This window comes from Bufo bufo, chromosome 6, assembly GCF_905171765.1.
Source record: "Bufo bufo chromosome 6, aBufBuf1.1, whole genome shotgun sequence".
Classification (NCBI taxonomy): Eukaryota; Metazoa; Chordata; class Amphibia; order Anura; family Bufonidae; genus Bufo; species Bufo bufo.
Genome location: NC_053394.1, coordinates 387,148,015 through 387,175,319, shown reverse-complemented (window position 1 = coordinate 387,175,319; position 27,305 = coordinate 387,148,015). Strand labels below are relative to the sequence as shown.

At 43.6% G+C, this 27,305-nt stretch overlaps 1 pseudogene; it reads right to left on the bottom strand.

Annotated features, from left to right (window-relative positions):
* LOC121005750 overlaps positions 1-25,973 on the bottom strand; it is a 148,084-nt pseudogene extending 122,111 nt beyond the window's left edge.
* Between the last annotated feature and the right edge of the window lie 1,332 nt (positions 25,974-27,305).

Sequence of the window (27,305 nt, the reverse complement as noted above, 5' to 3'; positions counted from 1 at the left end):
CTGGCTCGGCACTGGCTTGGCTATTTCCGTCAGGCCCATAGAAGTGAATGGGAATGGTGGCCGGTCATGCGCGGTGCGCTACCTTTCACTTCTATGGGGAGAGCGCTTGATGGTGGCCGGATCAGAGTCCTCCAGCCACCACTTTGGCCCTCTCTGTTCTCGATATAGGTGGTGGTCCCATCTGTTGGACCCGCATTTATTAGACTATGGGGGCATATCCTAGTGATCTGCGCCCATTTTCTAAGATGAGACAACTCCATTAACCCCTTAGTGACCAGTCTGTTTTGGGCCTTACTGACCAAGTGTTTTTCTTTCTTATTTTTAATCGTCGCGGTCCAAGGGCTATAACTTTTTTTATTTTTCCGTCAATATAGCTTTATGAGTGCTTGTTTTTTGCGGGACAAGTTGTAGTTTTTAATGGCACCATTTTTGGGGTACACATAACTTTCTGATCAAATTTTATTACTCTTTCTGGGAGGGAGATGGGAAAAACAGCAATACTGCTACTGCGTTTTCACATTATACATTTTATGGCGTTCATTTTTTGGTATGAATAACATAATATCTTTATTTTCTGGGTCACTATAATTACAGTGATACCAAATACATAGTTTTTTTTGCGTTTTACAACTTTTTTGCAATAAAACACCTTTTTTAAAAAAAAAAAGAAAAAAATTGTTTTTGCATTTCCGCTTCCCAAGATCCATCGCTTGTTATTAAGTTTTTTCGGTGACAGCTAAGAATAAAGTAGCAATTCTGTCTTTTTTTTTTTTTTACGGCATTCACCGTAGATGATAATTTACATGATATTTATGTAGTCCGGGTCGTTATAGATGCGGCAATACCAAACATACAGTATGGGGGAGATTTTTTTTTTGCTATTTTTTTCTACCATTTTAATTTTTTTAGGGGATTTTTTTTATTGAATAAATGAGTATTTAAAAAAAATAAAATAAAATTTTTACCACTTAATAGTCCCACAAGGGGACTATAACAGACAGCTTTTTGATTGATTTTAAAATGCAATGCATTATCCCATATATTATCCCATTGCATTTTAATGTCAGTGCTATTCTGAATTGACCAGCAGGCTGCGCCTGGGGCCTACACGGGACCCCAGCCAGCCTTCACACACATCGGCACTCTGCAATCACATTTACGGGGTGCCGATGAGAGAAAGAGGGAGTCCGCTCCCTCTGTCAGTATTTTACATGTGGCAGGCGCCACTGCCCGTGGCATGTAAAGTGTTAAACAGCCCGGATCAGCACTCCTGCCAGTCCGGGCTGTTAGAGCAGGGCCGCGGCTCTTATCCGCGCAGCTCTTAAACTGGGCCGCTGTAAAAAAAAAAGAGGCGGCCCATCCCTAGACCCCTTAGTGACCGCCATAAAAAGGCATAAGGGTGGTCACTAAGGGGTTAATAACCCCATTGATAGCATGTTAAGGCGTGTAGGTGAATTTATTTATGCACATGTAAGAAATACAGATTAATACAGATTTTTAAGAATTTTTAGGAAAATAATGTAAGCCATATATTGTATTGGTATCCTGTTTTCAGCAACTTCCTGGTAATTAGTGCCTATACTTATCCTCTAAAAGCCAGTGTGAGCGAGTACTGTCTATTGAGACAACGGACTATTAGCATATCAAAAAGGTACTGTAGTTGTCAATTATCTAAAGAATGGCTGACAATTGTCCAGTAGGTGGTACATGGCTAGTGGGGGAGGAAAATGCTGGAAAATCCCGACATTGCAGCTGCTTCTATCAGTCTTCAAGAGTTAACTGAAAATTGCTAGAAAACCATAAGGAACAACCAAAAAGATGTGTCCAAGTCATATTCTAGACAATGCTAGGACTGGCTGCTAAGCAAGGAAGGAAGAAGCGAGAAGGAAAAGAGAAAAGAAAAGTGCTACAGAATAGGAAACCTGGAGGGGCCAGAGCAAAGACAGGGACTGGAGAGACATGAGAAGACCTCTGTATAGTAACTGCACTGTACTGTAGAGGGATAGGAATTTGTGGTTTAGTTACCATATGGTCTTGGGAGTAACTTTAATACCATTAGTAATTATTAGTAATTGTTATTGTGTACAAGTCTCTCCGTATATGATATGTATTTTTGTTCCTTTATACTTTCATATATACTCATCAATAATAATAATAATAATAATTGCAATATCATTATTAGTGTTGATCGAGCACCACAGAGCTCGGGTGCTCTGGCTGAGCACATCGGGATGCTCGGGTGCTCTACCGAGCATCTGAGTATAATTGAAGTCAATGGGAGAACCCGAGCATTAAACCAGGCACCCCCTGCTCTGAAGAGGGGAGGGTGCCGGGTTAATATGAAAAGGTCAGAAATTGATGGAAAAATAAATCACCAAAATGGTTCGGGAACCGCTTGGGGAGGATGTCTGGATGCATCTTGTACTCACAGGTTGCTGCTGGGAACTATGTTGTCCGAGTAGTACGCCACTTTTACAGACTGACAATAATACGCACCAAACCGAACATAAAATCGATTTTAGAGGAAAAATTGTTAGGAAACATTCTTTCCTGTATATAAAGTGCAAGTGCTGCCAAAAATTACAAGCAAGAGGAACTCCGATACAACCTGTATATCAAATAATGGAGGGCCTCTTTCACATTGTGATACAATTGTTCATGTAGTGGGACTCCTACACTCATAAAGCCCCTGCACTAAGTGAAAGGGCTGCCAAAAATTACAAGGAATCGGCACTCCAATTCACCCTTTGTTACACATAAAGAAGGGCATCGTACACACCTTTGAAAAATTATGATTGATGGCCTGCTGGTGATCCTCAAAAACATTTTGAGCAAGGGCCTGCTGATCTGACCATCTAAAACATTATGGGTGAGGGCCTGCTGCTGCTTTGGTGACTCTAGATAACCTGGGGCCAATCGCATGTCCTCGTGTTTGGCAATGATCCATTTGGATGTCTGCCCTATCAACTTTCGATGTTCTTTTCTGCGCCTACCATGGTGTCCACGGGTAATGGGGAATCAGGGTTCTATTCCGGAGAGGGAGCCTGATAAACGGCTACCACTTCCAAGAAAGGCAGCATGCGTGCAAATTACCTATTAGGTATGATTAGGTGAGGGCCTGCAGGTGAGCTGACCCTGTAAAAGATTGTAGGTGAGGCCCTGCAGGGGAGCTGACCCTGTAAATGATTGCAGGTGAGGGCCTGCAGGTGAGCTGACCCTGAAAAAGATTGTATGTGAGGGTCTGCTGGTGAGCTGACCCTCTAAAAAATTATATGCGATGGCCTGCTGCTTAGCTGACCATTGAAAAAATGTACAATGTTCAAAGCCTGAATACTTAAGCTAGGAATAATGGAATAGGACTCCGGTTCTATGTTGTTGGTTTTCGGAACTAGGGCCATGATTAAGAGGGACGGCCGGGGCATCCGTATTGCACCGCTAGAGGTGAAATTCTTAGACCGGCACAAGACGAACCAAAGCGAAAGCATTTGCCAAGAATCTTTTCATTAATCACGAACAAAAGTCAGAGGTTCGAAGACGATCAGATACCGTCATAGTTCCGACCATAAACGATGCCGACCGGCGATCCGGCAGTGTTATTCCCATGACCCGCCGAGCAGCTTCTGGGAAACTAAAGTCTTTAGGTTCCGGGGGGAGTATGGTTGCAAAGCTGAAAATTATATTAAATAAATTAGTAATATTACTGGTGGCTCTACTAAAACTCAATATGGAATAGGTGCACACTCCTTATGATACACCTAATGTCAAAAAAATTTATTGAGGTAATAATAAAGATAAAAGTAGGTTGGCAGATAGAGAGTACCAACCTACTTTTATCTGTATTATTGAAACTTATATTAATTGACGGAAGGGCACCACCAGGAGACTCCTCCATGCTAACTAGTTACGTCATCCCCGGCGGTGAGGATTGTGTTGACCAGACTCTTGGATAGTGAGACTGGACTTGTAGGAGAGGGCTGCTGTTTTGTTGACTCTAGATAACTTCTGGCTAATCGCATGTCCCTGTGATGTAGACGATCCATTTGGATGTCTGCCCTATCAACTTTCGATGTAATTTTGTGCTCCTACCATGGTGACCACGGGTAACAGTGAATCAGGGTTTGATTCCGGAGAGGGAGCCTGAGAAATGGCTATGGCTACCACATCCAAGCAAGGCAGCTGGGAGGTAGCGACAAAAAAAATAAAAAAATTCAGGACTCTTTCTAGGCCCTGTCACTGGAATGAGTAATAAAAAATTAAAGGGAATCAGTGATGGCCAGTTTGCATTGTTCGCCCGCGAACATATGCGGGCTGCCATCTATTTTCACAAGTCCGGCGAGGCGGTCTGAAAACAAATGCGGTCACCGGGAGCAGGCATTTCAGAGAACAGCCCGATGATGGCCCCCGGTGGCTGTTCTCAGAACTGCCTGCTCCCGCGGACCGCACTTGTTTTCAGACTGGCTCGCACACAGGCACAGGTAAGGGCTTACCTGTGCCTCGCCGGACTTGTGAAAAAAGATGGCAGCCCGCATATGTTCGCGGGCAAACAATGCGAACTGGCCATCACTGCAGGGAATGTCACAGGTATTTAGGATGAGGAAACGTTATACAGGAGAGGGCCTGCAGGTGACCTGACCATCGAAAACATTATGGGCGAGGGCCTGCTGCCGCTTTGTTGACTCTAGATAACTTCTGGCTGATCGCACGTCCCCGTTACGTCGACGATCCATTTGGATGTCTGTCCTATCAACTTTGGAGCAATTTTTCCACAAGGACCTTCAGGTATAGCACTGCTTGTCCTCTCCTCATTAATGAATTGGAGATGAGAAGTTCTCTTTGTAGTGGGAGTCGAGAAGGGTGAACAACCAGTAATCCGTGTTGTCTAAAATGCATATAACGTGTGGGTCACGGGAAAGGTAGCCTAACATGAAGTCAGCCATGTGTGCCAGAGTACAAACAGGCAAAACTTCGCTGTCGTCATCAGGGGGTGAGCTGACCCTGTAAAAGTTTGTGGGTGAGGGCCTGCTGGTGAGCTGACCCTGTAAGACATTATATTCGAGGGCCTGCAAGTGAGCTGACCCTGTAAAAGATCATAGGTATGGGCCTGCTGGTGAGCTGACCCTCTAAAAAAATTATATGCGAGAACATTATATGGGACGAATAAGCATGTTGATATGATGGAAGAGGAGGAGGAGGAGGATGAGAAAAGGAAGATTCAACCATATACCCTTTTTTGTGGTGTAAGGGGTGCATGGGAATACAGTGCATTCAGTACATTATAAACAACACATTTAAAGTGCCTTTATGTTCAGCCGCTTTCCTCTGGTGGAGTCGAGAAGTCAGGGGCATTCCAGGCCTTGTTCAACCTTTTCAGTTGACAGGCGGATAATGCTTATCTGTTATAATGCCACCAGCAGCACTAAATACCCGCTCAGACAAAACACTGGCAGCAGGGCAGGCCAGAACTTCCAAGGCGTAGAGCGCCAGCTTGTGCCACGTGTCCAGCTTGGACACCCAGTAGTTGAAAGGCACTGAGGGATCATTGAGGACGCTGACACGGTCTGCTATGTACTCCTTCACCATCTTACAAAATTTTTCCCTCCTTGTGACAGTAGGCCACACATCAGGGTGAGGGTGCTGGCGGGGTGTGAAACTGTCCCAGGCTTTGGAGAGTGTTACCCTGCCTCTGTTGGAACTGCTGTGTGTTCCTCTTGTCTCCTCTCCTCGGTTGCCCAAGGAACTATGGACTCTGCTGCCAGCATTGTCAGATTGAAATTTTTGGAGCAATTTTTCAACAAGGACCTTCTGGTATTTGACCATTTTGCTCATCCTCTCCACCAGAGGAATGAGAGATGAGAAGTTCTCTTTGTAGCGGGGGTCGAGAAGGGTGAACAACCAGTAATATGTGTTGTCTAAAATGCTATAACGCACGGGTCGCGGGAAAGGCAGCCTAACATGAAGTCAGCCATGTGTGCCAGAGTACCAATAGGCAAGACTTCGCTGTAGTCATCAAGAGGATCCTCTTCCTCCTCTTCTGCCCACCCACGCACAACAGATGGAATTAAAATTCCATGAGTACTACCCTCTGTAGCGGAGGCAACAGTTCCCTGCTCCTCCTCCTCCTCTTCATCATCATCGTCCAATTCGCTCTGAGAAGACGAACTGAGGGTGGCTATCACCCTGTGTAATGTCTGCCCCCATTTACAACTCTTCTACATGAAAAGCGTCGTCCTTTATTGTGAGCAGCGAGCATTTGAGTAGACACAGAAGTGGGATGGTGACGCTGATAATAGCGTTATCGCCGCTCACATCTGTGTTGATTCCTCAAAGTTTCTTAAAACCTCACAGAGGTCAGACATCCATGCCCACTCATCACTTGTGAATAGCGGAAGCTGACTGGAAAGGTGACGACCATGTTGCAGCTGGTATTCCACAACTGCCCTCTGCTGCTCACAAAGCCTGGCCAACATGTAGAACGTGGAGTTCTAGCGCATGCTCACGTGGCACAACAGCAGGTGAGCTGGCAATTTCAAGAGCTGCTGCAGCATTGACAGACCGGCTGAAGCTGTCGATGACTTGCGGAAATGTGCACACACAAGGCGCACCTTCACCAGTAGCTCAGGCAAATTGGGGTAGGTTTTGAGAAACCGCTAAACCACTAAGTTTAAGACGTGGGCTAGGCATGGGATGTGTGTCAGCTTGCCGAGCTCCAAAGCCGCCACCAAGTTACGTCCATTATCTGACACAACCATGCCTGGTTGTAGGTTAAGTGGCGAGAGCCACAGCTCAGTCTGGTCTCTTATCCCCTGCCACAGCTCTGCGGCAGTGTGCCGTTTGTCCCCTAAGCATATCGGCTTCAGCACGTCCTATTGCCGCATCCCCACTGCAGTGCTACACTGCTTCCAGCTACCAACTGATGGCTGACTGGTGCTGCACTTGGATAATTCGAAGGATAAAAAGTGGGGGTTGAAGCCACTAATGGAGGTGCTGGTGGAAACCCTGATCGACGTAGGGCCCGCAATCCTTGGCGTCTGTAGCACCTGTGCCATCCCAGGGTACGACTCGCTCCCAGCCTCCACAACATTCACCCAGTGTGCCGCCAGGGAAATGTAGCGTCCCTGGCCGAATGCACTTGTCCATGTGTCCGTGGTTAAGTGGACCTTCCCAGTAACTGCATTGGTCAGGGCACGTGTGATCTTACGGGACACATGTTGGTGTAAGGCAGGCACGGCACACCTTGAAAAATATTGGTGGCTGGGGACTGCGTAAAGCGGGACGGCCGCCGACATCAGGCTGCGGAAGGCCTCAGTGTCCACAAGCCTAAATGGCAACATTTCCAGGGCCAGTAATTTGGAAAGCTGCGTATTTAGTGCTATGGCCTGTGGGTGGGTGGCTGGGTATTTGCGCTTGCGTTCAAAGGCCTGGGGTAAGGACATTTGGACGCTGCGCTGGGACACCAAAGTGGATGTAGTCGCTGATGGTGCTTGCGAAGGTCCAGATGCAGGGCGGGAGGCATCTGAGCCTGCGCCTTTGACAGGGGATTGGCCAGCACATAACATAGGGGAAGAGGAGGCAGTGGTGTAACCCACAGACACAGATTGTGGACCCAGGCGTTCGTCCTACTTATTACGGTGCTTGGATGCCATGTGGCGGATCATGCTGGTGGTGGTGGTGAGGTTGCTAGTGTTCACGCCCTGGCTCTTTTTCGTATGGCACAGGTTGCAAACTATTATTCTTTTGTCGTCCGCACTTTACTAAAAAAAAACGCCATACTGCAGAACATCTACCCCCTTGGCAAGGGAGATTTCTGCAAGAGGGTGCTCCGTGGAACAGTTGCGGGCCTGTTTGGTGTGGCCCGCCTTCTCCCTTTTGCCACCCCACTGCCTCTTCCAGCCTGTTGCAGTGCAGCAGATCCATCCCCCTCTGTACTGCTGTTCTCCCTCGGCTTTTCAACTGCCCAGGTTGGGTCACGGTTCCGGTATATTGATGACATCTTGTTTCTCTGGCAGGGCCCTAAGGATGTCTGTGTACAGTTCATTGATTCCTTGAACCAGAATAATCGGAATATTCATCTAACACATAACATCTCGGAGGATACAGTGGATTTTTTGGTTCTAAAATTACACAAGGAAGGAGAACGGATCATTACCTCTCCATTTCGAAAAAGCACTGCCACTATCGGCGTTTCCATCCGGCACACATGAAAAGGGGAATACCGAAAGGTCAATTCTTCAGACTACGACGTAATTGTACCCAGATTTTAGGTCGGCCTCAGCAGATCTGTCATCGTGTTTTCGGAATAGGGGTTACCCCAAGAAGCTCATATCCCGTGCCTATCAGAATGCCAAGGGCTCGGATAGAACAAAGTTGTTTACTCCCAAGCACTAAATCAGGGATGGTAAGATACATCTCATCACCCGCTATAACAACCAGTGGACAGCACTCTACAGAATTCTGGAGAATCATTGGTTCTTGCTCACGTCTGATCAAAAATTGACACCTTATGTGGATAACAAACCGAAGATTATTGCACGTAAGGCACCTTCCTTAAAGGACCAACTTGTACGGAGTCACTTCCAGCGTCCTTTACGTGGGCTGAAAAGAGGTGTCAAACTAAAGGGCACACATCCGTGCGGCCAATGCAACATCTGTTCATTGATGTTGGGCAAGGATAGTTTCTCAAATGGTAAGGAATGTATATGCCTAAAACAGTATGTCAACTGCTGTACAAGAAATGTTGTTTATGCAATTATTTGCCCATGCAAGAAATTGTATGTGGGACAGACCTCACAGGAATTGCGGAAACGGATCCAACAACATATGTCGAACATCGCTTTGGCTGATCGGGACAGGGCGAAAAAGGAGAAACCACTCACTTCTGTCGCAACACATTTCTTGGACCACCATGGAGGTAAGTATAATGGCCTCCAGGTGGTGGGCTTAGAAAAGGTTCACTACAACATTAGGGGGACACATATGACACAATGTTTACTTAAAGCTGAATCCCGATGGATTTACAATTTGGAATGTTTGACTCCGCAGGGTCTTAATGAAGAACTTTTGTTCACTGGTTTTTACAGTAGGTAATCCATTGTATGTTTTACTTATTCACTTTTTTGTTTATTATTTTTTGTAGATGCTTTTCTTTTGCACGGGTATTGACTGGATAACTTCGCTTGGTGCACTCCGGATATCCTTCTCCTTTCTTTCCCTGGGATACCTTCGTATTGGCCATCTCCTGGACCGTCTGTTGAACCTTCTGCCTGGATCTACAGTGGAGGATACTCCTTGTTCGTCCTTCATGTATTTTTGGACCGTACTGACTTGAATGGCCCTGGCCTTTTTCGTGTCTCTTTCATGCTTTATTATGCCATGCATTCTCCTCTGGTCCTTGGTGCAGACTCTTACTCTGTGGAAAACATTTCCCCTCCATAACCCCTTCCCCTCCCTTGTTGCTGAATCCTGCCCCCCCCCCCCCCTTCTCTTTCTCCTTTTTTTTTTTTTTAATACAGAAAAATATAAAAGATAAAAAAGAAAAAAATATAATAACTAATAGATATAATTTATAAATAATAAACAATATAAAATATAAAAATATAAAAAGTAAGGAAGTATAATTAACTTAATAAAAAATATAAATTATGTAGATTAACAAATAAAGTATAAAATATTAGACACAATTGATAGTGATTTAAAAGAGAGGGGTTTTAATATAGGTTTCTTATAGACACTAATCATGGTTACTGCGGCGTATATTGATTTATCATGCAATTCATTAGATGGGTTTTTTTCACGTATAATTTAGCTTTTTGCACTTTATATATGTGGATTCTGTATATACTATGAATGTATACCTTATCCACTTTTTTTGGGTGATATTTTCATGATTACAGGTTTAATATGTATATATACACTCACCTAAAGAATTATTAGGAACACCTGTTCTATTTCTCATTAATGCAATTATCTAGTCAACCAATCACATGGCAGTTGCTTCAATGCATTTAGGGGGGTGCTCCTGGTCAAGACAATCTCCTGAACTCCAAACTGAATGTCAGAATGGGAAAGAAAGGTGATTTAAGCAATTTTGAGTGTGGCATGGTTGTTGGTGCCAGACGGGCCGGTGTGAGTATTTCACAATCTGCTCAGTTACTGGGATTTTCACGCACAACCATTTCTAGGGTTTACAAAGAATGGTGTGAAAAGGGAAAAACATCCAGTATGCGGCAGTCCTGTGGGCAAAAATGCCTTGTGGATGCTAGAGGTCAGAGGAGAATTGGCCGACTGATTCAAGCTGATAGAAGAGCAACGTTGACTGAAATAACCACTCGTTACAACCGAGGTATGCAGCAAAGCATTTGTGAAGCCACAACACGCACAACCTTGAGGCGGATGGGCTACAACAGCAGAAGACCCCACCGGGTACCACTCATCTCCACTACAAATAGGAAAAAGAGGCTACAATTTGCACGAGCTCACCAAAAGTGGACTGTTGAAGACTGGAAAAATGTTGCCTGGTCTGATGAGTCTCGATTTCTGTTGAGACATTCAAATGGTAGAGTCCGAATTTTGCGTAAACAGAATGAGAACATGTATCCATCCTCTGATGGCTACTTCCAGCAGGATAATGCACCATGTCACAAAGCTCAAATCATTTCAAATTGGTTTCTTGAACATGACAATGAGTTCACTGTACTAAAATGGCCCCCACAGTCACCAGATCTCAACCCAATAGAGCAGAGATCAGCAACCTCCGGCACTCCAGCTGTGGTGAAACTACAACTCCCAGCATGCTCCATTGACTTCTATGGGAGTTCCAAGAGCAGCCAAGCAAGTTTGCATGCTGGGAGTTGTAGTTTCACCACAGCTGGAGTGCCGAAGGTTGCTGATCCCTGCAATAGAGCATCTTTGGGATGTGGTGGAATGGGAGCTTCGTGCCCTGGATGTGCATCCCTCAAATCTCCATCAACTGCAAGATGCTATCCTATCAATATGGGCCAACATTTCTAAAGAATGCCACGTAGAATTAAGGCAGTTCTGAAGGCAAAAGGGGGTCCAACACCATATTAGTATGGTGTTCCTAATAATTCTTTAGGTGAGTGTATATATATATATATACACTGCTCAAAAAAATAAAGGGAACACAAAAATAACACATCCTAGATCTGAATTAATTAAATATTCTTCTGAAATACTTTGTTCTTTACATAGTTGAATGTGCTGACAACAAAATCACACAAAAAAAAATAATTGGAAATCGAATTATTTAACCCATGGAGGTCTGGATTTGGAGTCACCCTCAAAATTAAAGTGGAAAAACACACTACAGGCTGATCCAACTTTGATGTAATGTCCTTAAAACAAGTCAAAATGAGGCTAAGTAGTGTTTGTGGCCTCCACGTGCCTGTATGACCTCCCTACAATGCCTGTGCATGCTCCTGATGAGGTGGCGGACGGTCTCATGAGGGATCTCCTCCCAGACCTGGACTAAAGCATCTGCCAACTCCTGGACATTATGTGGTGCAACGTGACGTTGGTGGATAGAGCGAGACGTGATGTCCCATATGTGCTCAATTGGATTCAGGTCTGGGGAACGGGCGGGCCAGTCCATAGCATCAATGCCTTCGTCTTGCAGGAACTGCTGACACACTCCAGCCACATGAAGTCTAGCATTGTCTTGCATTAGGAGGAACCCAGGGCCAACCGCACTAGCATATGGTCTCACAAGGGGTCTGAGGATCTCATCTCGGTACCTAATGGCAGTCAGACTACCTCTGGAGAGCACATAGAGGGCTGTGCGGCCCTCCAAAGAAATGCCACCCCACACCATTACTGACCCAATGCCAAACCGGTCATGCTGGAGGATGTTGCAGGCAGCAGAACGTTCTCCACGGCGTCTCCAGACTCTGTCACGTCTGTCACATGTGCTCAGTGTGAACCTGCTTTCATCTGTGAAGAGCACAGGGCGCCAGTGGCGAATTTGCCAATCTTGGTGTTTTCTGGCAGATGCCAAACGTCCTGCACGGTGTTGGGCTGTAAGCACAACCCCCACTTGTGGACGTCGGGCCCTCATATCACCCTCATGGAGTCTGTTTCTGACCGTTTGAGCAGACACATGCACATTTGTGGCCTGCTGGAGGTCATTTTGCAGGGCTCTGGCAGTGCTCCTCCTGTTCCTCCTTGCACAAATGCGGAGGTAGCGGTCCTGCTGCTGGGTTGTTGCCCTCCTACGGCCTCCTCCACGTCTCCTGATGTACTGGCCTGTCTCCTGGTAGCGCCGCCATGCTCTGGACACTACGCTGACAGACACAGCAAACCTTCTTGCCACAGCTCGCATTGATGTGCCATCCTGGATAAGCTGCACTACCTGAGCCACTTGTGTGGGTTGTAGACTCCGTCTCATGCTACCACTAGAGTGAAAGCACCGGCAGCATTCAAGTGACCAAAACATCAGCCAGGAAGCATAGGAACTGAGAAGTGGTCAGGTCACCACCTGCAGAACCACTCCTTTATTGGGGGTGTCTTGCTAATTGCCTATAATTTCCACCTGTTTTCTATCCCATTTGCACAACAGCTTGTGAAATTGATTGTCACTCAGTGTTGCTTCCTAAGTGGACAGTTTGATTTCACAGAAGTGTGATTGACTTGGAGTTACATTGTGTTGTTTAAGTGTTCCCTTTATTTTTTTGAGCAGTGTATATATATATATATATATATATATATATATATACAGTAAAGACCAAAAGTTTGGACACACCTTCTCATTCAAAGAGTTTTCTTTATTTTCATGACTATGAAGGCATCAAAATTATGAATTAACACATGTGGAATTATATACATAACAAACAAGTGTGAAACAACTGAAAATATGTAATATTCTAGGTTCTTCAAAGTAGCCACCTTTTGCTTTGATTACTGCTTTGCACACTCTTGGCATTCTCTTGATGAGCTTCAAGAGGTAGTCCCCTGAAATGGTCTTCCAACAGTCTTGAAGGAGTTCCCAGAGATGCTTAGCACTTTTGCCTTCACTCCGCGGTCCAGCTCACCCCAAACCATCTCGATTGGGTTCAGGTCTGGTGACTGTGGAGGCCAGGTCATCTGGCGCAGCACCCCATCACTCTCCTTCATGGTCAAATAGCCCTTACTTTCAAAGTTTTCCCAATTTTTCGGCTGACTGACTGACCTTCATTTCTTAAAGTAATGATGGCCACTCGTTTTTCTTTACTTAGCTGCTTTTTTCTTGCCATAATACAAATTCTTACAGTCTATTCAGTAGGACTATCAGCTGTGTATCCACCTGACTTCTCCTCAACGCAACTGATGGTCCCAACCCCATTTATAAGGCAAGAACCCCATTTATAAGGCAAGAAATTCCACTTATTAAACCTGACAGGGCACACCTGTGAAGTGAAAACCATATCAGGGGACTACCTCTTGAAGCTCATCAAGAGAATGCCAAGAGTGTGCAAAGCAGTAATCAAAGCAAAAGGTGGCTACTTTGAAAAACCTAGAATATGACATATTTTCAGTTGTTTCACACTTGTTTATTATGTATATAATTCCACATGTGTTAATTCATAGTTTTGATGCCTTCAGTGTGAATCTCCAATTTTCATAGTCATGAAAATAAAGAAAACTCTTTGAATGAGAAGGTGTGTCCAAACTTTTGGTCTGTACTGTATATATATATATATATATATATATATATATATATATATGTCCATGCTTATCATTCGCCCCCTCATATGGTATTTATTCATGTTATTATTTGTGTCCTATCCTTTGTTTCCCCTCCCCCTTTGTCCTCTCACTCACACGGGTTCTCATGCGTACATGTCGAGCCCTCACTGCGTGACGCTGCTTCCGGCCCAGCGCGTCATGCTGCTTCTGCTTGCTGGAACGTAGCGCGCGCTGGCCCATTCGATCAACGTGTACTAACACATGCGCAGATGGCAGTTCCGCCCGCCGCTTGTTTCGGCGCGCATCTCTGTCTCTGCGCCGAGCCCGCACCAACAACCAGTACCTCCTCTTCCCGGGAGGTCCCTCCAATAGACCATATGTACGCCCACACCACAGGTGACTATTATTTCATTATGACCATGTATATATATGAGCTCATATGTGATACATAAACAGGCACCCCTGAGGAAGCCAGCAGAGCCTGGTGATATGCGTTGGGCTTTCTTCCCTGTCCACCACGCATACTCCCACCATGCTACTTCCATAATAAGTATTATATTTACATCATTCATGTTGATGGATTTCATGCACTTTAACTGAATCTTACTTATTGCTTACCTATGTGGGATTATGCTTATGGTCTTGTGGTAGAGTCAGGGTGGCGAGTGGTACTTATATGGTCCACACAGCCATGATTTATTGCATGCAATGATTTTAATTTGTCTCTTTTGTGTCTGTTGTTTTCAATACATTTGATACTTTTTAGATGTGCGACTCTTATCTCTGTATTCTTTCTCTCTTTTTTGGCTTACAAGGTTGGGTCAGAGACATCATCGTCCACCACCTCCTCTTCCACTTCCTCACACTGATCATCCTCCTGATTTGTTGACCTAACCACAACCTCAGTGATTGACAACTGTGTCTCATCCTCTTCATCAACCTCTGGAGATAGTAATTGCAGTTGACTCATTGGCAACTGTGTTTCATCATCATCCACATCATTAAACACTAATTGCCATTCCCCACCGTCATCTTCTTGTGACTGTGGATGCTCAAGAGGATGGGAATTAGGGCACAAGATCTCATGTCCCTCTTCAAGCGTGCTTGGCGAGAGGGCCAAATGAAGGAATGGCGCTGAAAATAGGTCCTTGGAATATCCGAGTGTGGGATCACTTGTTTGGCCAGACTCTACATGGTGGGAGGAAGGAGGATTGTGTTGACCAGACTCCTGGCTACTGAGACTGGACTTGGTGGAAGACAAGGTGGTGCTTAACCGACTGGAAGCATTATCTGCTGCAATCCAACCGACCACCTGCTCACACTGGTCTGAATTTGTGAGCGTTGTCCTGCGCCGCCCTTGAAACTGGGACATGAAGCTAGGTATTGTAGATGATTATTTTTCTTGTGCTCTGGCAGCAGGCACAGTTTCTACGCGCCCAGGGCCACGGCCTCTGCGTGCACCATCAGCATCACGGCCGTTTCCTCGTCCCTTACTGCTCGCCTGCTTCATTTTCAGTGTTATATATAAAGTATGTCACACGTACAGTAGCGTAGGATTTGGAAGTGTACGCACCAATTTTTTTTTTAAAAAGGTACTTGTAATGAGGAAACGTTATACAGCGCGGGTACCACAGGTAATGTCACTGTTCGCAGCGTCTACGGAAACAGTACACTGTATGTCACTGATACATTTTTTAAAAGCACACTTCACACAGGAGATGTGGCACAGCTAATGTTACTGTCCGCAGCGGACACCGTCTACAGAAAAAGTACACTGGATGTCACTGATATTTTAGGGATGTGCACACTTTCCACAGGAGAAGTGGTGCGAAATAACTTAACTGTCCACAGTGGCCTATTACACGGTATTTAGTGCAGGATGCGCTAAAAATATATATTGCTGCTGTCACACAATATAGTCCTTAAAAGGACTTTTGGGTCTCTGAAAAGTTTTTTTGTATAAAAATCTTCCTATTACACTCTCTGTCTCTTCCTATGCTCAGCTCTCCCTGACTACGAATAAGCCGAACATGCGTCATCAGATGCTATATAGCACCCGATGACGCGTTCCGGCCAGCCAATCACTGTAATACCAGTAGCCAACATGGCTAATGGCATTACAGCAAGAGCAGTACACACCAGCACCACCAGTTTATTGACTGCGGGGAGAAACGTGCGGGGAGGAGACTTTAGCATTGCGCTCGAGCACATGCGGTACTCGGCCGAGTAGCGCCATGTGCCGAGCATCGAAATGCTTGAGCTGAACAGGTGTTTGGCCGAGCATGCTCGATCAGCACTAATCAATATTCCCATATTGCATAATATATATATATTTTATTTTATTTGTATAAAGCAGAATTTTAGAGACCTTTCTGCTTTACTCAGTGGTCACTACTCACCTGGGCGGTTATCTGCAGGAATGTCCTCTGTACTCTGCTCATCACCCCTCACATATTTCTCTGTAACATATATAATGTTAAGCTCTTCACACGGATCCACAAACTGTGAAAGAAATATTGTAGAAGTCATCAGACGGTTGGAGAAGTCGCGTGGAAGGTTTTATATGACCTGAAAAGATCAGTAATTAGAATGAGGACCAAAAACGCCCGGACAGCAGGAGTTATCTGACCCAAATATCTGCAGGTCTCCTGTATAAATCCAATCTGATTGCTTCATTATTCCAACCAGTTTGTAATGCAGGGAGAGTATCCCTTATATTCCATCCCTAACATTACATTGTGTGTATATAACATTACATTGTTTGTGCACCTGTTGCCCTTGTTGGCCGCCCCAGGGCTGTGAAGCCGGTAAGTCAAAGTTCTTTCAGTTCGTTGATTATTTACCTCCTAGGAATGGGCATAATCATCTGTTCTGCTGCAGTCAATGACTGGATTCAGGGGTAACATGTCCACAAGAGACACATCACCACTAAAGCCAGTTATTGGCTGCAGTAAAGCAGGTGACCATGCCTGTGCCGGCGAGGAAGCAAACAACATTTACTGGAAGATGGACACACAGGAGCTGGCACACATCACCAGAGCTAAGGGTAGCAGGTATGTATGACTCTTTCCATAGTAGAGGCTGCGGGCACATGTGAAAAGTTACTTATTCCTGAACAAACGCTTTAATGCTGTCTTCCTGTTCTACCTAGGAGTTTTGGGATGACTGCAGGCATGAAGATACTGTACATAGTATAAGTGACAGGAGAGAACACAGGAGAGGTGAGAACTGATTATCTATCACCACTAGAACACGCTGCTTATCACTGTATATAGTAGAAGGACAAGAGAGGTGAGAACTGATTACGATTATATTATATGATTATTATTACTATTATTAGTCCCTTCCAAAGTCACTGTACTTTTTTTTAACAAATGCTGCTCGACTAGATTTATCGCATGTATCATTCAGGGAGCATGTGTTATTTCTCCCAAACACAAAGCAGCCACAATGTTCCTGCAGTTGTCTCTGACCACCTTGCCCAGTTGGAGTTAGGTGAGGAGACAGCCAGCGCGGTTGTTTGCTGCTTGATGCACTTTAGAAAGTATTTGGCTATGTGGCTACTATCACCCAGGGAGATCAGCTCTAAAACGGCATGGCAAAGCTTCACATGATGGGAAGAAGGGGGAGTGGGAGTGATGTTCTGCCCTGCTTCTGTTGTGAACAGGAGGATATCCATGGAGGAGGCATAGTCTGAGCAGGAGAAGCAGTAACTGATGATGACTTGGACACAGTACTGCACGTGGATGCCGCCTGGCTGCCACAAAGGAGACTGGGAGAAGGAGGAATCTCTTGTTGTAGCTGGCAGACACCTCTGTCACTCCCATGGCTTATTGTAATCTGGCAGATCTCGCACAGGGCATTGCTTTTGTTTTCCAGCACCGTAGAGAAAAACTGCCAGACAGGAGATACTTGCACACTCCACACAGAGCTAGCTGCAGCCGAGCTTGTTTTAGGTCTGGCACGTTTTCAGCCTGCGACCACAGTATCATCAGCATCACCAGTTCCCAAGCTGACAATACTAGAAGCAGATCTGGCCCTAGTAGGTTTTGGGAGGTTCTAACTGCATGTTGCCTTCACTCTGTATTGCTGTCACTGCCACCATCCTCTTCCTCTGATGTTACCTTCTTCTCAGCTCCCTGATCTAGCTCCCAGATCCTGTCCAACACACAATCATTGTAATAGTCCTCAACCTCCCCGCCATGAAAGGCCCGTCTCCTAGTCAACCTGTTAGTGTATGACTCAGTGAAATCCACTAACAGGCAATGCAGTACAATACAGATGTATTGTAATGCATTGCAGAGGGGATCAGACCCCCAAAAGTGAAAGTCAGAAATAAAGTAAAGTAAAAAAAATTAAAAAAATGTAAATTTTAAAAAAGTTGAAGAAAAACACCCCTTTTACCTTATTTTATAATAAAAAAAAATAGAAAAAAAAGAAGACATATTTGGTATTGCCGCATCCATAATAACCAGCTCTATAAATATATCACATGATCCACCCTGTCCAATAAACCATAAAAATAAATAGATAAAAAACGGTGTAAAAAAAAAGCAATTGTCACCTTACATCACAAAAAGTGCAGAACCAAGTGATCAAAAAGGCGTATGTCCTACAAAATGGTATCAATAAAAACATGAAATGTAGAAAAAGAAGGCTCCAGCACTCGTGATAAAAAGTTTTTCGGTCCCGGTCTTTATTGCACCAAACTTGTAATATACAAACACAGTGGCACTCCTCCCCACTCCCCCAGATTTACGCGTTTCGAACTCTTCAGTTCTTAGTCATAATCCAATGTGTCTGTTTCACCATGAGTTTATGTAGGCTGAGCTCCCATCAGCCCCAGGAAAAGGGGAGGAGGGGAGCACAGATCTCACAATCACCTATATGTCAGACACCTGTTCAGACATGGTACACAATACACCCGTGTTAAGTGAAGCATTTTAGGATCATTAAAATAAGTTCATATGGATCTGTTTGAGAGCGTTAACACCATGGCTGAAAATAGTAAAACACAGAAAGAAAGAAAGAAAGAAATTAAAAATAGAAATATATAAATATATGGGTTTTGATCAAGAGCTGTGGTATATGTCCCCATATAAGACCTCCCATAAATATATTGTGTGAAAATATAGTCAACCATTTTTCTCATAAGTGTGCCGCAGCAAATTGCATTGTAAGAGTGTAATTCCAGGAGCCAACGTGTGCAGGCATGACTTCCTCGAACCTCCCGTTTCATTGTGATATTCAAAAGAAATCGCATGGTGGGAACATGGCTTGAGGAAATGCACTCGCACAGGCAAAAAGCCCTGTCTGATTTTTCCGCGATGTTGCGGTATAGTAAATACTCAGTCGCACAGATCCATAATCTTACAAAACAACTAGATCTAAGTATAAAAACGATACAGAAAAAAGAATCCTGGTTATTATTCCTATATAAATAAATCAATAAACCATTTCAATAGAAATACATTAATTCTTTTTTCATGTTCAGACCCCGTGGGCATCTGGTGTTTAATTTCCAGATCCAAAAAGCTTCACGTGACAAAATTTTCTGTCTGATGTCACCTCCTCTTTTTGGAACTGAGACCTTTTCAAAAGCAAATGTGCGGAAACTGTTAACACTGCGGTTGTGTACATTAATGAAATGATTTGCCGCATTGGATATTCCGGTGGCTGTAGGGTTAGAGATCTAATTTAGATATTCCCTCAGTCTCTCTTTAAAATTTCCTGCTTGTGCTGCCCACGTACATCAGATCACATGATGTGCATAGGATAATATAGATTACTCCGGCAGCGTTGCAGTTAATGTAGCTTTTGATGGAAAAGGTTTCTGAGTGTGTTGAGTCATGAAAATCTTTGACCATGCATGAGACATTACAGGATTTGCAGGGATGGCCCCCACATTTTGCAAAACCTGTATATTTCAGCCATGTTGGTGGTGTTTGTTTTTGTGCTGAAACATTCTCTGAAAATATATACCTCTCCTCCCAATAGGCCATAGTGGAGGTTTGCCAGAGAAGGGGAGAATTATATATATTTTTTGTTTGACGGGGTTTTCTATGTCCAAATTGCAGGAGTGTCCATGGGAGCTAAATTCTCCCCTTCTCTGGCAAACCTCACTGTGGCCTATTGGGAGGAGAGGTATATATTTTCGGAGAATAATCCCTTCTCTGGATATGTGGTCTGGTATGGCAGATACATCGATGACCTGCTCATCATATGGGGCGGCGATGTGTCTGCCATACCGGACTTCTTGACATATGTGAATATGAACCCCTACAATCTAAGATTTGTCCATGTACAGAATGTTGAAAGGATTCATTTCTTGGATTTAAAATTGACAGGGATCCCAAACCAAATAATCAATACTGCAACGTATAGGAAAGAGATATCAGGGAATACAATCCTAAAAGCAAATAGTCACCATCCCTCCCATACAATTAAAGGAATACCGGTGGGGGAGTTTATACGCGCCCGTAGGAACTGCAGCACTGATATTGCATTCGATGAGGAATGTAAGATTATTTGGACACGTCTAGCAGCCAGAGGTTATCCAAAGTGGATGTTGTCTAGAGGGCTGAATATTGCAAAAAAGAAATTGAGATCGACCTTGTTGGGTATAGCATCAGATTGTACTACAAACCTTGATAATAATAAAAAGAGAAAATAACATTTGTAGGAGCAAAATAAATACAGATGTTACACCCAACAAACCCCGTACCAAACAGAAAAAAGATCTGAAACCCACTCTTGTGCCAACGTACAGTCGCCAGTTTCCCATGATAAAGAGGATTATCGAAAGATGTCTTCCAATTTTGTACGAGGATGATACATTGCGTGATATCCTGAAGGATGGATGCCGGATAGTGTCCAGAAGACCCAGCACTCTGGGGACTATGCGATCACCATCCATGTACATCTCAGCACAAAAACAAACACCACCAACATGGCTGAAATACACAGGTTTTGCAAAATGTGGGGGCCATCCCTGCAAAACCTGTAATGTCTCATGCATGGTCAAAGATTTTCATCACTCAACACACTCAGAAACCTTTTCCATCAAAAGCTACATTAACTGCAACGCTGCCGGAGTAATCTATATTATCCTATGCACATCATGTCATCTGATGTACGTGGGCAGCACAAGCAGGAAATTTTAAAGAGAGACTGAGGGAATATCTAAATTAGATCTCTAACCCTACAGCTACCGGAATATCCAATGCGGCAAATCATTTCATTAATGTACACAACCGCAGTGTTAATAGTTTCCGCACATTTGCTTTCGAAAGGGTCTCAGTTCCAAAAAGAGGAGGTGACATCAGACAGAAAATTTTGTCACGTGAAGCTTTTTGGATCTGGAAATTAAAACACCAGATACCCACGGGGTCTGAACATGAAAAAATAATTAATGTATTTCTATTGAAATGGTTTATTGATTTATTTATATAGGAATAATAACCAGGATTCTTTTTTCTGTATCGTTTTTATACTTAGATCTAGTTGTTTTGTAAGATTTATTGAGTATTTACTATACCGCAACATCGCGGAAAAATCAGACAGGGCTTTTTGCCTGTGCGAGTGCATTTCCTCAAGCCATGTTCCCACCATGCGATTTCTTATGAATCCGCATGGTAATGATATCACAATGAAACGGGAGGTTCGATGAAGTCATGCCTGCACACGTTGGCTCCTGGAATTACACTCTTACAATGCAATTTGCTGCGGCACACTTATGAGAAAAATGGTTGACTATATTTTCACACAATATATTTATGGGAGGTCTTATATGGGGACATATACCACAGCTCTTGATCAAAACCCATATATTTATATATTTATATTTTTTATTTCTTTCTTTCTGTGTTTTACTATTTTCAGCCATGGTGTTAACGCTCTCAAACAGATCAATATGAACTTATTTTAATGATCCTAAAATGCTTCACTTAACACGGGTGTATTTTGTACCATGTCTGAACAGGTGTCTGTTTGATGGGAGCACAGCCTACATAAACTCATGGTGAAACAGACACATTGGATTATGACTAAGAACTGAGGAGTTCGAAACGCGTAAATCTGGGGGAGTGGGGAGGAGTGCCACTGTGTTTGTATCAGGGCTGTGGAGTCGGAGTCGAGGAGTCGGAGTCGGGGGAAATTTTGGGTACCTGGAGTCGGAGTCGGCAAACAATGCACCGACTCCGACTCCTACTAAATTTAGATTGGAATAAAAAAAAAAAGCAAGTTTAAATGTCCCAATTCACAAAAAGTTATAATTAATGACTTCTCTACTGTAAGAATAAAGACCAATGCATGCAGTGCCTCACGTAACCGCAAAACGAACACGTTAAGTGACCGTGAAGAAGCATGCTTTTCATGTGCTTCACTATATGGCACGCAACGCACAATTAGGAGCTGCAATACTTATACTTTCCATAGTGTTGTGTTCTGCTTTTACAGGGAACGCAGCGTCCATGTGTAACCTAGCCTCTCACTGATAAGGGATTAAATAAATATGTTTTTTGCAGGACTAGAGAGTGAGACACTTGTATAAGTGAAGGGAATGGAGGGCCAATAGTTCAAGACTGAAGCTGTAAACCATTGGAAAAACTGCTGTAATTTAGCTAAGGCTACTTTCACACTAGCGTTCGGAGCGGATCCGTCTGATGTTTCATCAGACGGATCCGCTCCTATAATGCAGACGTTTGCATCCGTTCAGAACGGATCCGTCTGCATTATAACTTAGAAAATTTTCTAAGTCTGAAAGTAACCTGAGCGGATCCGTTCAGACTTTACATTGAAAGTCAATGGGGAACGGATCCGCTTGAAGATTGAGCCATATGGTGTCATCTTCAAGCGGATCCGTCCCCATTGACTTCCATTGTAAGTCTGGACGGATCCGCTCGCCTCCGCACGGCCAGCGTTCAGGTGTCCGCTCACTGAGCGGAGCGGAGGCTGAGCGCTGGCAGGCGGATGCATTCTCAGTGGATCCGCCTCCACTGAGAATGCATTGGGGCCGGGCGGCTGCGTTCAGGACCGCTCGTGAGCCCCTTCAAACGGAGCTCACGAGCGGACACCTGAACGCAGGTGTGAAAGTAGCCTAAGGCTATAAAAACTTGTAAACTCCGATTGTTAGCTTAAACTTTAAACATGACTATGGGATTCTCCTAGGAAAATCATGTTTTAGAATAAATGCCCCGCCCTGGATCCTCCTTTGTTTTCATTGTGTTTGTCTTTTGCTTAAACTGTGCAATACAGTAGACTGTTGGCTTCCCAGCCAGTAGTCCTGTGGTAGGTTGCGTTTCTTTCCCTCAAGGAATGTATAAAATACATTCGCATATTAATACAGAGGAGTCGGAGTCGGGGAGTCGGAGTCGGAAGTACATAAAACTGAGGAGTCGGAGTCGGAACATTTATCTACCGACTCCACAGCCCTGGTTTGTATATTACAAGTTTGGTGCAATAAAGACCGGGACCGGAAAACTTTTTATCACGAGTGCTGGAGCCTTCTTTTTCTACATTTCATGATGCCTGGACTGGCTTGGGTCTGCTCCGTGCACAGAGTCACAGGATGAACATGGGTAAGCTGGATAATCTCAAATTTCTACTATCAATAAAACAGTCACCTCAAAAAATTAGCCCCTACATAAGAATATCGCTCAAAAAATAAAATAAAAATATAGCTCTCAGAACATGGAGACACTAAAACATAATTTTTTTGGTTTAAAAAAATGCTATTATTGTGCTAAAGTGAAACAAATAAAAAAAAACATATACATATTAGGTATCGCTGCGTCCGTAACAACCAGCTATATAAAAATATCAAAAAAAGGCATTTGTGTCACAAAAATTGCAACATCATGTGATCAAAAAGGCGTATGCCCCACAAAATAGTACCAATCAAACAGTCTCCTCATCCCACAAAAAATGAAACCCTACCTAAGGCAATTGGACAAAAAATAAAAAAGCTATTGCTCTCTATGGAGTCTATGGAGACACTAAAACATCATTATTTTGGTTTCAAAAATGTTATTATTGGGTAAAACTGAAATAAATAAGTAGACATATTGGGTATTGCCACGTCTGTAACGACCTGCTCTATAAAAGTGTCACATGACCTAACACCTCAGGTGAACGCTGTAAAAATAACTAAAAACTGCACCAAAACAACACATTTTTGGGTCACCTTGCCCCATAAAGTGTAATAATGAATGATAAAAAAAAATCATATGTACCGAGAAATGGTACCAATAAAAACGTTAACTCTTCCTGCAAAAAACGAGCCCATGCACAAGACGATTGCCAGAAAAAAATAAAATAAATAGGGCGTTCAGAAAATGGAGATACAAAAACAAAATTTCTTTTTTCAAAAATGCTTTATGTAAAACTGAAACAAACATAAAAAGTAGACATATTTGATATCATTGCATCCGTAAGAACCTGCTCTATAAAAATAGCACATGATCTACCCTGTCAGATGAATGTTTTAAAAAATAAAAAAATAAAAACGGTGCCAAAACATAAATTTTTTGGTTAACTTGCCTCACAAAAATCCTAATACAGAGCAAATAAAAATCATACATAACCCCAAATAGTACCAATAAAACTGGCACCTTATCCCATAGGTTCCAAAATGGCAAGTTAGAATTATATGTGCTGATGAAAATAATCCTATGTAGCTTTTACAATAATCAACTTCCAATATTATCAGGGACATAGCTATAAGGCAGGGGTGGGGAACCTCTGTCTCACAGGACTATTTCATGTGGCCCCCGGCCCCCTGCCAGTACATATTGTGAAAATGCTAATGACCACTTCCATTATGGAAGCGGTCATTGGCATGCGGGAGGCACAGGAAGGTGAGAACAGCGCATTGCTACCTGTACTCACCTTCCCTGGTCTTGTTCCGGCCCCACGCTGTGTCCTGACACGTCCGGAGATGGAGAGGCAAGTTTATTTTTTTGTTTTGTCTGATCTGAGGTCTAATTGGGGTCTGATCTAAGACTGGGAAGGTTCTGATGAGGGTCTGATCTGAGACTGGGGGGTCTGATAGGAGGCTGATGGAGGTGGGGGCAGATCTCAGGGCTGAGAAAGGGACATTTGCGAAGAAAGAGGCAGGGGCAGAGGCAGGGAGAGTGAAAGCTGGGTGAACCCCTCTCTGGACCCCTCTAGGTTTAGCTTGGTTGCCATTAATGCCAAATAAAGAACTAAATATATAACATTATCAACTCAAAAATTAGACTGCTATATGTGGTCAAAATGGCGCCTGTACTATTTGTAATATATAGCGCAGGCGCCAAATTTGTGCTGCAAAGATACAGCGCTCCAGATTTTTTAATTGAACCTCAATTTCTGTAACTAACCCCTAAGTCACTTATATATTGGACCAAATATAGCAGTCAAATTTTGAAGTTAAGAATTTTGTATGACTTTGGATGGGGGCAGAATTTGGCTTGGGGCAGGGGATGCAGTTTCAATTTTCGCCTCAGGCAGCACGAAGGCTATGTGCTTCCCTGCCCCTGACCACATGGCACTGAGGGAAGGGAGCCCAAGCTGAACTCTTCCACCAGGGCACATGAGCCTTCAGCTACGCCATTGAATATTATATTATACTATATGCAAGTAAGAAGGATAACTTGCATCTACATGTGCTAGAATAGAATCCGTGGTATGATTTGGTACTGCCATTCTGACAGTAAGGAGACACCAGGAGACTGCACCCTAGACTACAAAACCTTTGAAGATAATGATGCATTTATCTCCTGATGTTCATGTTCAAGCTGACAATCCTTCAAGATGACAATCCGGGCACAACTTTGCTTGACCATTTGTAGTATTGCATGGTGCCGGCCTAAGACCTCTCAGAAAACTGTTGTGCCACTCTTGTGCAACCACAACAGCCAGAAAATAGTGAGAAGATCCAGACAACATGTAACGTCTATAGTCAGCTGTAATCCTGCCATCTCCATCTTTCTCATTATACAAGGATAAGACATATAATACTGGTGGATAAAACAAGACTGAAGACAAGATCTTCACAGTCTTCTACAGATCATAGGGGACATTTCATGAGACCTTATCTCTATCTACCTGATCATCCTGTGGGACATTGTGATATTCTTCTGAACCATCCTGTGGAAGAAGAGGACTGGGACATCTCTCCGGTGTTCTTCTCTCTTCCTTAACTGTAGGAAACACATCCAGTGACTGAATTCATTCCTTACATACAGATAATGAGAGGACGTGTGTATTTAGTCATGTCTTTTACCTGGTGATGTGAGGGACCAGTGATCCTCCATAATGATGATCTTATATTCATCTACCTGATCATCCTGTGGGACATAGTGATGTTCTTCTGAATTATCCTGTGGAAGAAGAGGACTGGGACATCTTTCAGGTGTTGTTCTCTCTTCCTTAACTGTAGGTGTTGCAGAATCAGGATTAGATCGGATGGTCAGCCATGTTGTCTTAGGTATACATCTTGGGGCACATTTATTAAGACCTGTGTTTTAGGCGCAGGTCTTAACAAAGCCCTAAGCTGGCGGTGGTTCCGCTTAAGTTATGAAGAGGCGCAGGCCTCTCCATAACTTCAGGGCTTCCAGCACCAGTTCTATATTTAAGACATCTTCCAAGTTATCTAACATTTAGACCATTTTCTACACCTGAAACATTTGTAGAAAATGGTTGATGATACAGGCCTGCCGGCCCGTTCCCTTCCTCTCCCGCTCCACAACGACAATTCTAGACCTGACGCCCCCCATGGCACCGACATCTGCACCTGAAATACGTTTCTAATTTAGGCTTATTTCAGAATAGTAAAGGACCCCCCTTGTTTTTACACCTCAAAAAGGAGCTTAACTAAAGGGTTAATCGCCATTTTGAAGTGAACACTGAGTACTTTTAGTACTAACTACTTTTGCTAAGAAAATAGAGGCCTTTAAGTAATCGATTAAAGATGTTATGATGGAATGGTTACCTTTAGAAAGTAAATAATATTTTCACTAGAAGTGGAAGCCTTGGCCAAGATAAATGTATTTGTCTATTAAAACTAACCATTTGCAGGTTTATGATCAGGATCGATCCTCGGTGTTGGACCGGTGATAAATGAAAGAGCCGATCTTGGCTTTATGGACCATGGGGCTCTTTGGAGAGAACAATGGAGATTGGTACTTGAATTGGAGAGGATTAATGGAAGGCCCCAGGAACAAATTATTTAAGTAACAAGAGATCGTGATAAGGAACTTTTATCCAAGTAGAAGTTGTTGTCGGTGTAACTTGTGTAGATCTATGGTTACGTATGAGAATGATGGAATCTGTGTGTAAACCACTGAAGTCTACGTACAGCGACACACTGCGGAAAACTGGAATTAAAATATTAATTATTCCTTTGTTCTCCGAGGTATAAAGGACGGTGTCCAGGACTTATAACAGAGCGCTGCCTTTTACCACGGCTGTAATTCACTTCCATTTACCTCTTATGCCATAATCTGCCTACATTTTACATTGACTTCAATGAGGTCTTGCTGCTCTTCAGATTTCCATCAGACATTTTAAGCCAAAACCAGGTGAGACTCTAAACACAGAACAGGTACAGAGTTTTCCCTATACCCTATGTCTGTGGAGGTTCAAAT